Consider the following 9774-nt stretch of genomic DNA (forward strand, 5'->3'; position numbering starts at 1 on the left):
TGCTTGGTTTGGGTTTTTTTATTTTTGAGTGCAAATATTTCATACGAACGCAACTAGGGAATCTACAAGCACACTTTCGTACGTTTTTTATAACAATGTAGGTTTTGCAAGTGATTTTGCAAAATGAAATTTCTAAAAGGAGTTTAAATTGCAAGTTATGTGTGAGGTTCAGACCTTGAAAGCTATCTATTTAATCGTTCATGCCCCAAAGATATGATATAGACCTTAAGTTTTGCTCCATAACTATAAGTTCTTTCTATGCATCACATGTATGTTTCTAGGAGAGTTTTTGTTATGACATATGTATGATCTTTAGGTTTGTTGGATCTAAAAGATTCAAATGGCTAATCCTCTGCGAGAAATGGGCATTGGTGGACATGTGGGAGGTAGGCCCATGGAGCACCACGTAAGGATTCACATACACTAGCCTGCAATATGCTGGTTCGGCGTTTCGTTTGCACCGCTGCTACTCCTCGCATCAAGCCGATTGGTTGCCCTCATGGATTGAACTGAAGGTGGTAACTGCACAGTGTGTGTCAAATCATCTGTCATTGAGCATAAAATTGAAGAAAACCAAGGAGATGATCACTTTCACCGAGAATCTAAGAAGTTACTCTCAACAGGGGCCCACCTCTTCAAAGATCCGCTCTTCAAATCCTGGCCCTCAAAGCTTTAAGTAAACTTTGGAAAGATGTGGACTCGGAAAGCCATAGGGCCTGGGATACCTTCGCCAAGAATATACAAAAAGCTATTAAAATTGTAGGCCCTAGAAGGAAGAAGAACCAAGAGAAACGGATGAAGCAGCTTGCTAATAAAGTTGATCTCTTGACCGCCAAAAGATAGGAAGGATCCACCGTTGGGCGAAGCACAGAATATGGATAGAAGCTAAAGCAGATTTAATCGATCACCAATTAGAGGAGGTGAGGAAGGCCGAAATCTTATCCAGAGAAGCCTTTCTCCATCCAGAGGAGACCAACCGTGCACACTTCTTTATGGGCCTCAAAGTCAAAAGAAATATGGGCCTAGTTCACTCTCTCATTGATATGGATGGAAATGACATAAAGAATCCTGATGAAATAACTAGCTTAATGCTTGACCACCTACAACAAGTTATAGGACAACCTGACATCCACTCCTTTGTGATAGAAAATGTCAGATCTACTCTCTTGGGGAGCATCAAAAGAACGATATCCCTTTCTTAAGCCAACATGCTAGAGAAGGCATTCACACTGAGGATGAATGATCTCTTGCTCTGCAAGCTCTGGGCAAAGGGAGGTCCCCTAGTTGGGATGGGTTGACAACTGATTTCTTCAAGGGATTTTGGGATGATCTTAAATCTCCTATCACGAGAATGACTAACCAAGCCCTCATCGATGGAGTCATGGATGCAAGCATTAAAAGAGTCCTCATTAAGCCTATCCTCAAACAAGTATGATCTTCCCAACTAAATCATTGGCACCCCATAACAATGATGTCAATAGCCTATAAAATCATCTCCAAAATTGTATCCCTTAGGCTCTCCCCCCTCCTCTACAAAGTACTCACTCCCCACCATCATGGATTTATCAAGGGGAGGTTAGGTTATGAAAACATTTTGACAACAATTGTTGGCGTTGAATATGTTGCTTTGAGTAAGTAAGATTTTATCCTGCTGCAATTGGATCTTGATAAAGCCTATCACAAGATTACATGGTCATTCATTGAAGATCATGTCATGAAGTCATTAGGCTTTAGGCCATGGATGTGCCGCCTAGTCAACACCCTTGGTGCATGTCGCCATTCAGATCTCCTCTTTAATGAGAGAACTGTGGGTACCTTTGAGGTCGAAAGATCTATAAAATAGGGTTTCCCACTTACCCCCTAATGGTCGCATTGGATCACATCCCCTGGTGACATTACTTGAAGAAACTGCTACGAAAGGGGAAATTCAAGGGCTGGCCCTGCATCAATGACCAACTCATAGAGAAGCTTTTTGCGGATGACTCCCTGCTCTTCCTCAAGGCTTGACCCGAGGTTATCAAGTTGGCCCTAGAAATTGTGCAAACATTTTTCCTAGCCTCAAGATCAAAGTGTAGCAAGTTGCACTCACAAACCAAGACCAAGCTTGGGTGATTATGGCTAAGGATATGATGGATAGCTCCAATGCGTGCTCGAGGCTGATGAAATGGGCTCTAAGTGCATGACAAGCTGTGGACCCTCGTTGGGCCAACCTTAAATTTGGGAGTAGGACAAGTGAACTCATTCAAAAATGCAATAGAGCAACGGAGTCCCTGGAATGGGGAGATCTATAAAGGTGCTTCCACAACTCTATACCTCATTTGTCCCCTTGGGTCTCCAAGGTCGGAGGTATCCTTCTTACCCCTTTTTGGAGGGAATTTTCCAAATATCATAATAACAAGGGCATTAGCCAACTCTGGGACTATTGAAACTGGCTATCCAGTTCAACCTCAGTGGGACATAAATCTTACTAATCAACAGATCCCTTGAACGGCTTAACAGGTGGTATCTATCGAACTGTGAATCCAAGTTCGAGTGGAAACCTTGGTGGTGGCCTATGAATAGACATTTCTTGAAACCACAAACTGATGTTTATCTCACCCTTATGGCTTCAAAGGTCTGGTTCTCCCCACTTAAAAAGAAATGGGGCTTAAATTGGCCAGGGTCAAGATGGGAAACAATCATGAAGAACATATCCAGAGCCTTCAATGGTTTCATGGGATGAAAGTTTTCTTATGGAAGGTGCTTTGGAGATCCATGCCGACTGGAGTGAAGGCTCTTGCCAAGGTAATTGGTCCAGATAGATGCTTACAATGAAGAACAGCTTGTGAAGGCCTCATTCACCTTTTCAAGGAATGCCGAAGGATATGTGGCCTTGCAGGGAAGATCTTCAAATGGGTCCAAAGGACCTAGAAATAGGATGCTTCAAGAATGATATCTTCATGGGAGGGAAGGTGTTCAACGAGGTGTTCAAGATCCATGAACTGCTCATTGCTACACAAGTCATGACATAGTACTACAAACACATTTGGAAGCCAAAGATCTTTGAGAACTCCTTGGAAATAGCTAAGTTTTCAAAGATAGTCCAAGTAAGCAGGGTAATAATCATTGCCATTGGAAAACAAAGAAACTCCAAGGTGAAACAGGCTTTGCAAGGCTAGATTTTTCTGCCCCTCTCAGCATTTTCAAGATCCGGGTTTCTTGCTTACAACGTATATTTCGTGTAAGAACTAAGTTTTGAATTTTAAATATTGTTACATAACATGGTTTTTAAACATACAAAGTGATTCGTTGTATGCATATCAATTGATGAGGAAGTTAGGCTAGAAGTTAGAAATTATGCCTCTAAGGTGCCTTGACATCACGTATGTAGATTGTGCATCATTTACATTGAAGCATCTGTCCGGGGGTCACTATGTATAAATTCTATATATCACGTACGTTCAAGGACTATTTTTTAAACTCATTATCTAGGAATTTTTGAAGAATAAAATACACCCTTTTCCTATTCAATCTATAATTTGTTTCCCAATTTCATTTTACGATACCCTTCTGTATGTGAAAATGTGAAAAAATAAATAAATTTTAAAACCCCTTCTACTGTAGTCACGTGATAGTGTCACAATTATTAAGTGACCCCCCCCCCCAAGAAGCATCTACTCATCTTTGTAGTTCTCTAGAGTAGATCCCTATCATATGTGGTTTTCCCGGAAGAAGATTAGGATGAATTGTTATTGTAGGCCTTTATAAGGACCCAAAATTTACATCTCATTTATATAAAGAGAGTGCTATTGAGATGCATTTGGATGCGGATTATGCTGCAACACCAAGAGATCTACATCCTTCCAATCGAAGCTTTTGTCATCCCAAAGATGAGAAAGTTTAGAAATTCCTTTGTTGTTACCAGTAGTGCAACTTCCCGCCAAAAAGGGTCCATGGAGCCCCTTCCAAGTTTGGAGAGCTAGGGAGACCAATTGCAAGAAGAATCCTTGAAATATCTGAAATTCTCCCTCCACTCCAGGGTTGAAGCTGCTTTGTTACTCTTTTGTGCTAATTCCCATGTGTAGCCCCCCAACTTTAGTAATGTCCAGAAAGGTGCCAAAATCTTGTCAAGCATAGTGGCCTTCTTCCACATGTCCCCTTTCAAAACAAGCTTTGTGCCATTTATCATATCCCAAGCCATGATAGCCCATTCCTATTTTGGTCCATCAAAGAGACAACAAGTTTGGCAAACAAGACTTTTGCATGCACCATGGGGTCAATAATCTCTACTTAGCCTTGATCCTTAGGACTTCCTACCCATTCTCATTTCCCCCATTGGTAAGGACTTGTGGCTTTCACGTTGCTTTTCCATGGAAACCGTTTGATAGGCTTCAAGAATTCTTTCCAATTGGATTTTCTCAATTTTAGCAGCGACGACACAAATGAAATGTATGGTATCATGAAAGAATTAATCACCATGACTGCTATGGAAGGGGAGGGTATCACAAACTTCCATCTTCTCATTTTATTGTTTATTTTAGTCAATAGCCAGTCAAATGTCTGTTTATCCGTTTTGCCCAGCCCAATTGCAACACCTAAGTGCCCGAACACACTGCCCTTGCCTATGAGTTCTCGTGACCACTCCGTGGGGTTGAAGGAGTTTCCTTCTGAGAGCGATATCAACCTTGATTTCTCAATACACATTGAGCCAAGGAAGTGGAAAAACGTTGAACAATCTTAAGGTCTCTTCTTAGCGTTTTTGTCTTGGCCTGAAGAAAGAGCAATGAGTCATCCACAAAGATCTTTGCAAGTAGTTGTTTTCCTCCATGAAATGCAAGACCTTGAATTTCCCCTTTCATTGAGCTATCCTCAAGTGTAGACATAAGCTTGTGAGAGCCAATCTCAAAAAGCAGTGGGGTTAGGGGGCATCCTTGCTTGATTGAACGCTTGATCTCAAACTCTCCCACTATCTTGTTGTTGAAGAGAAGCTCAGAGTGAATACTTTCCCCAAGCTTACAAACTATTGTGCACATTCTGGGTCCAAATCCTAAAACCTTCAAGACTACCTCAATGTAAGACCATGAGATTCCATCATAAGCCTTATCTAGGTCAAGTTGGAGGAAGATACATTCTTGCTCGATGAAAGAAGAGCATTCAAATGCTAACCATGGTTGCCAAGCTGTTGTCGTAAATTGACCTTCCTTTTATGAATCCATGTTGGTGGGTGGTGATGATTATGTTCAAGGTTGGAGCCATTCTTAGAGCAATTACCTTGTCACTAATCTTGTATGCAGCTATCATCATGGAGATAGGCCACCGATCCTTTAGCAAAGAGCAGAATACCAAATTGGGAATAGGTTTGATTAGCCCTCTTTTCATGCTACCATCCAATTGCCCTTCCAACAGATCCCTGTTAGTTAGTTGTGCTATCAGGATTTCAAGATCCTCCCAGAACTCTTTGAAGAATTCGACAGTTAGTCCATCCCATCCAGGGGATTTTTCCTTTCCCATTGCCTACAAGGCAATCCAACATTCATCAATAGATATTGGCCTCTCCAATGCTTTTGCTTTGATAGAGATTAGCCTCTCTTTATGATTTTTCTTTGGCCTCCAAAAAGTATTTTTTCTCTTCCTCAAGAGCTCTTTGTTCTTGCTTTCTTTTGTTTAGTTCCTCTACTTCTTCCTTTAGCTCCTTATTTGCATCCTCTTGAGCCTTTTTCACTTTGGACCCTACGTGTTTTATCGTTGATTGGATTATATGCACCAGAGAGGTCTAGGCTCGAGGGTTAGTAGCTCCCATATCCCGCCTTAGCTTGAAAAGGGACAACTTAGATTAATACCCGAAGAGGGGGTCCCATTGCAAAAACATTACAAGAGTCTCTTTGGATCAAAAGGTGAGTCTTATATTATTGCAATGCTTGTGCTTCTTCCTATTTGTCTGGTGCATGTGATATGTGACATGCCCAAAGTATTATCAAACTTATGAAGAGTTTCATTTCATTAGTATCACCCTCATGGGGAACCCTATGAAAGAACTAGGGCTTTATCAGCAAGCCTTCGTATGAAAGATGTAATTGCATTGCTCTAAATGTTTCAATCTTGTTCTATATATATGGCATGACATGAAAAAAAATGGAAGAATATTTAAGATGATTACGAAATAGAATTGTAAGAACCCAGTGGATTAGCTTAGGAGATCCACCTCCCTACCACCCTATATATAGATTTTGTTGGTCTTATCCCTAGCCTAATTGGATCCCAGGTCCACATCTAAGATATCCAGTCCCTTGGCCTAGGTCTATAACCCCCCTGGGTTTCCTTTGGCCTTACATTACTCCCCCCTTGGAGAAGCCTTTTTGTCCTAAAAAACAAAAGTGGTGATAACGGCATAAAGAACACTAATGTTTTTGGAACTGGCATTCCTCATAGATCTAGCTGTACTTTGGACTGAGCACGGTCCAATAGGAGGTTCAATGAAATCAAGAAGAGCATCTTGATTTTTCATATTATTGTCCCTTTGCCATCGTCTTGTAATTTTTCCATAACTAACATAGCATATAAACTCCTTTTAGAACTCACTTGAGTATGGTAAACGAGTTATCATAAGTCAAATGTATCTAAAAGAGTACCTCTTTTCACTTTCCACAAAAGTAACTGGCTCATGAAGCTCATCAATAAAGGATAACTCCTTGACTTAATATGATTCTTAATCAGGAAACAACTCCACCATAACCGGTGTTCAAGGTCGAGAACCTGACTTGAACATAATTAGGCTAAACTTAGTCTTGCAACATGCTTTGTCTCAAGGTAAGCAAACTCCAACTAGAAAGATAACCTTTTTAAATTGGATTTCATGGTGCTAACGTATGCACTTAGCATATCCTTTAGCACAAGATTAACACTTGTAATCTATCTATCCTCTCTAGATGATTGGCAACACTGAGATGTGTTTCCCCACCGTTTATTGACAAAATCCACCAAAATGACTGGTAAACAGGGATCACAATTCTTTATCAGTGCTAATTAATCAACAGTGTTTGGAACAATCATCTTGGTTAACATTATGAGGTAATCGACAAGCACCCAAACTGAGCCATGACCTCTATTGGTGATTGATAGATCTACAATTAATCTCATAGAGATAGTGCACATAGAGTGAGAAATGCTTTAGAAGCTACTAATGTGATGAATGTGCATGCCCCTCTAAATCAGCCGTTGCTAAACACTAGGGCCCATAAGACCTCGTGCGCATGCTTTTAGCAAAAACAAATCCAAACCTACATATCTATAATTGGATAATGTTATGCTCAATGCCCACCAAAAAAGAGCTAAGTTCATCTTACACAAGGATTTCATTTACGTCTTCACGTGAAGTGTGAAGTGGTAATAACTCATGTTATTAACACTAGTCTGGTAACCTAGCAGGACATAAAAGTGTCCTTTCAGGGTTTTGGAAAAAAACTCCAAAACCATAGTAGATCCACTTATTTTGAAAAATCCTTTCATGAGCTTATGGTTCAAATTACTACATATGGCAAAAATGAAAAATTTACAACATTTCTCATGTCTTGGTCACTACAAGCCTCCAAAGTTGATGGACTACTGCATTTTTTCCAAAAAAAAGAAATTTCTTATGGTTGATTGCATGTAAATAAGAGGGGATTTTTGTAGGACATGCGATAAAATTTCTCGTTAATTTGGGGCAAAAAATAGGTACAAAAAAGTTACATTTTTTTCCATTCTGTGGACCTATCATCAAAGTTTCTATAGTCACACTCAATACACATACTATAAACATGTTTTTTTAGTTCCCTTTGGGCATTTGGATCCAAAAGGGGCCATGGAGCGTGTCAAAAGAATAATGGATCTCTTACTAAGTGGAATCTTGGGGAAAATGATGAAGTGTTAAATACAGCAAACATGAAAAAAATGGGTTTAGCATTATGGATCTCTTACTAAGTGGAACCTTGGGGACAATGATGAAGTGATAAATACAGCAAACATGAAAAAACTGGGTTTAGCATTATGACCTCTAGAATCTCATAGAAAGTTTAGCATTATGGATCTCTTACTAAGTGGAACCTTGGGGACAATGATGAAGTGATAAATGCAGCAAACATGAAAAAACTGGGTTTAGCATTATGACCTCTAGAATCTCATAGAAACTACTTAATATCTAGCCAAATTTATATTTTATGATTAGATATGGTTACTACCTACAAAATACACATTATTGGTCTAAGAAACTAGCAATATTGAGAAAGATACACTTGCTACACTAAAATGTCTCGTATTCTTCAGTAATCGAAAAACTCAACCATCATCATATACTATGCTATATAGAATATTAGGTCCCCTAAATCTCAAGGAAGATTATCCTTATGTTATACATGCCACTTACACAATCAAAATTTCATTGGATATCAAGAAAGCCACCAGAAAAATCATAAAAGTGCTAATTTTGGCCAAAAAACAGGATTAGGCAATTCTTGTAATTTGGTCATAACTTTCAATTTTAATACTTAGTTCTCCCTAGAAGTGTCAAAACATGTTGAGAACTACAAAGGCTTATCCTCTAGCAATCTAAACCTCACAAACATGAGGTTTAGAGTGATATAGTTGCAAAAATTTCAAAGAAAAACCAAAAACAAGACCCGTTGTTTCACACAGTTTAGGTTTGTTGTGCCAGAGTAAGGTTAATGGTGAGATCGATAGCTTAAAAAAAATGTCAAGTTTTTTTCAGATCATGTGGCAATATATAGCACCTACAAATTCATTTTCATACTCTTCAAATAATTCAAGCAAAATGGTTACTTAACAAAAGTGTCCAAGGACATAAAAATGTCATGTTACCAGTCTAGTGTTAACACTCCATGGGAATGTTAATAACATCAAATTCACGATGATTGGCTAAAAAAGGGCCTTCTTGTTGGCCCATCAGTGGGCATCCTTCTTGGCACGCTAGGCTAGCAGGAATGCCCAAAAGGCTTGTCTATATCCTCTTTCCGTCCCCCATTTTTGGAGGTGGCTATATAAACATTGTCCCATCCTTCTAGCCCTCCATTTTGGGACACTCTCCAAAGCTTCCACTAGAAAGTTTAGTTGAGGTTCACCTATTGGCTTTCATTCCGGTAGCTTTGATCCCTATATATTTAAAAATCCATGAATAGTTATCTCCTCTGGGGGGTGGCTATCCACCTGGAAACACGTTTGGGTAGGGTGCATCCTTGTAGAGGGTTTAGGTGGTGCAAGTGCTTGGGGCTCATTTCTATGGCTAGAATGGAGTGCTTCTTATCACTACACCTACATATTGTTCTGTTACATTAAATTACCTCCCCTTGGGTGTCTATCCACCTAGATATAGGTTTGGGTAGTAGGAAGCATCCTCGTGGAAGGTTAGGTGGTGCTAGTGTATGGGACTCATTAAGAAAGCTGGAATGGAGTGCTTCTTATCACTACACTGATGTACTTGTATGTTATGTTTATTTACCTCCCTTGGGTGTCTATCCACCTATAAATAGTTTTGGATAGGGAGATTTTTTGTGAAGGGTTTAGATGGTGCAAGTTCTTGGGGCTCATTTTTATGGCTATAATGGAGCTCTCCTCATCACTACACCAGTGTACTTGTCTGTTACGTTTAGTTACCTTCCTTGGTGTCTCTCCGTCTAGAAATAGGTGTGGATAGGGAGCATCCTTGTGAAGGGTTTAGATGGTACAAGTGCATGGGGCTCATTTCTATGGTTGGAATGGAGTGCTCCTCATCACTAAATTGGTGTTCTTGTCTGCCCATTTCTA

The sequence above is a fragment of the Adiantum capillus-veneris genome, chromosome 9, assembly GCF_014529385.1.
Source record: "Adiantum capillus-veneris isolate H3 chromosome 9, ASM1452938v2, whole genome shotgun sequence".
NCBI classification, from domain to species: domain Eukaryota; kingdom Viridiplantae; phylum Streptophyta; class Polypodiopsida; order Polypodiales; family Pteridaceae; genus Adiantum; species Adiantum capillus-veneris.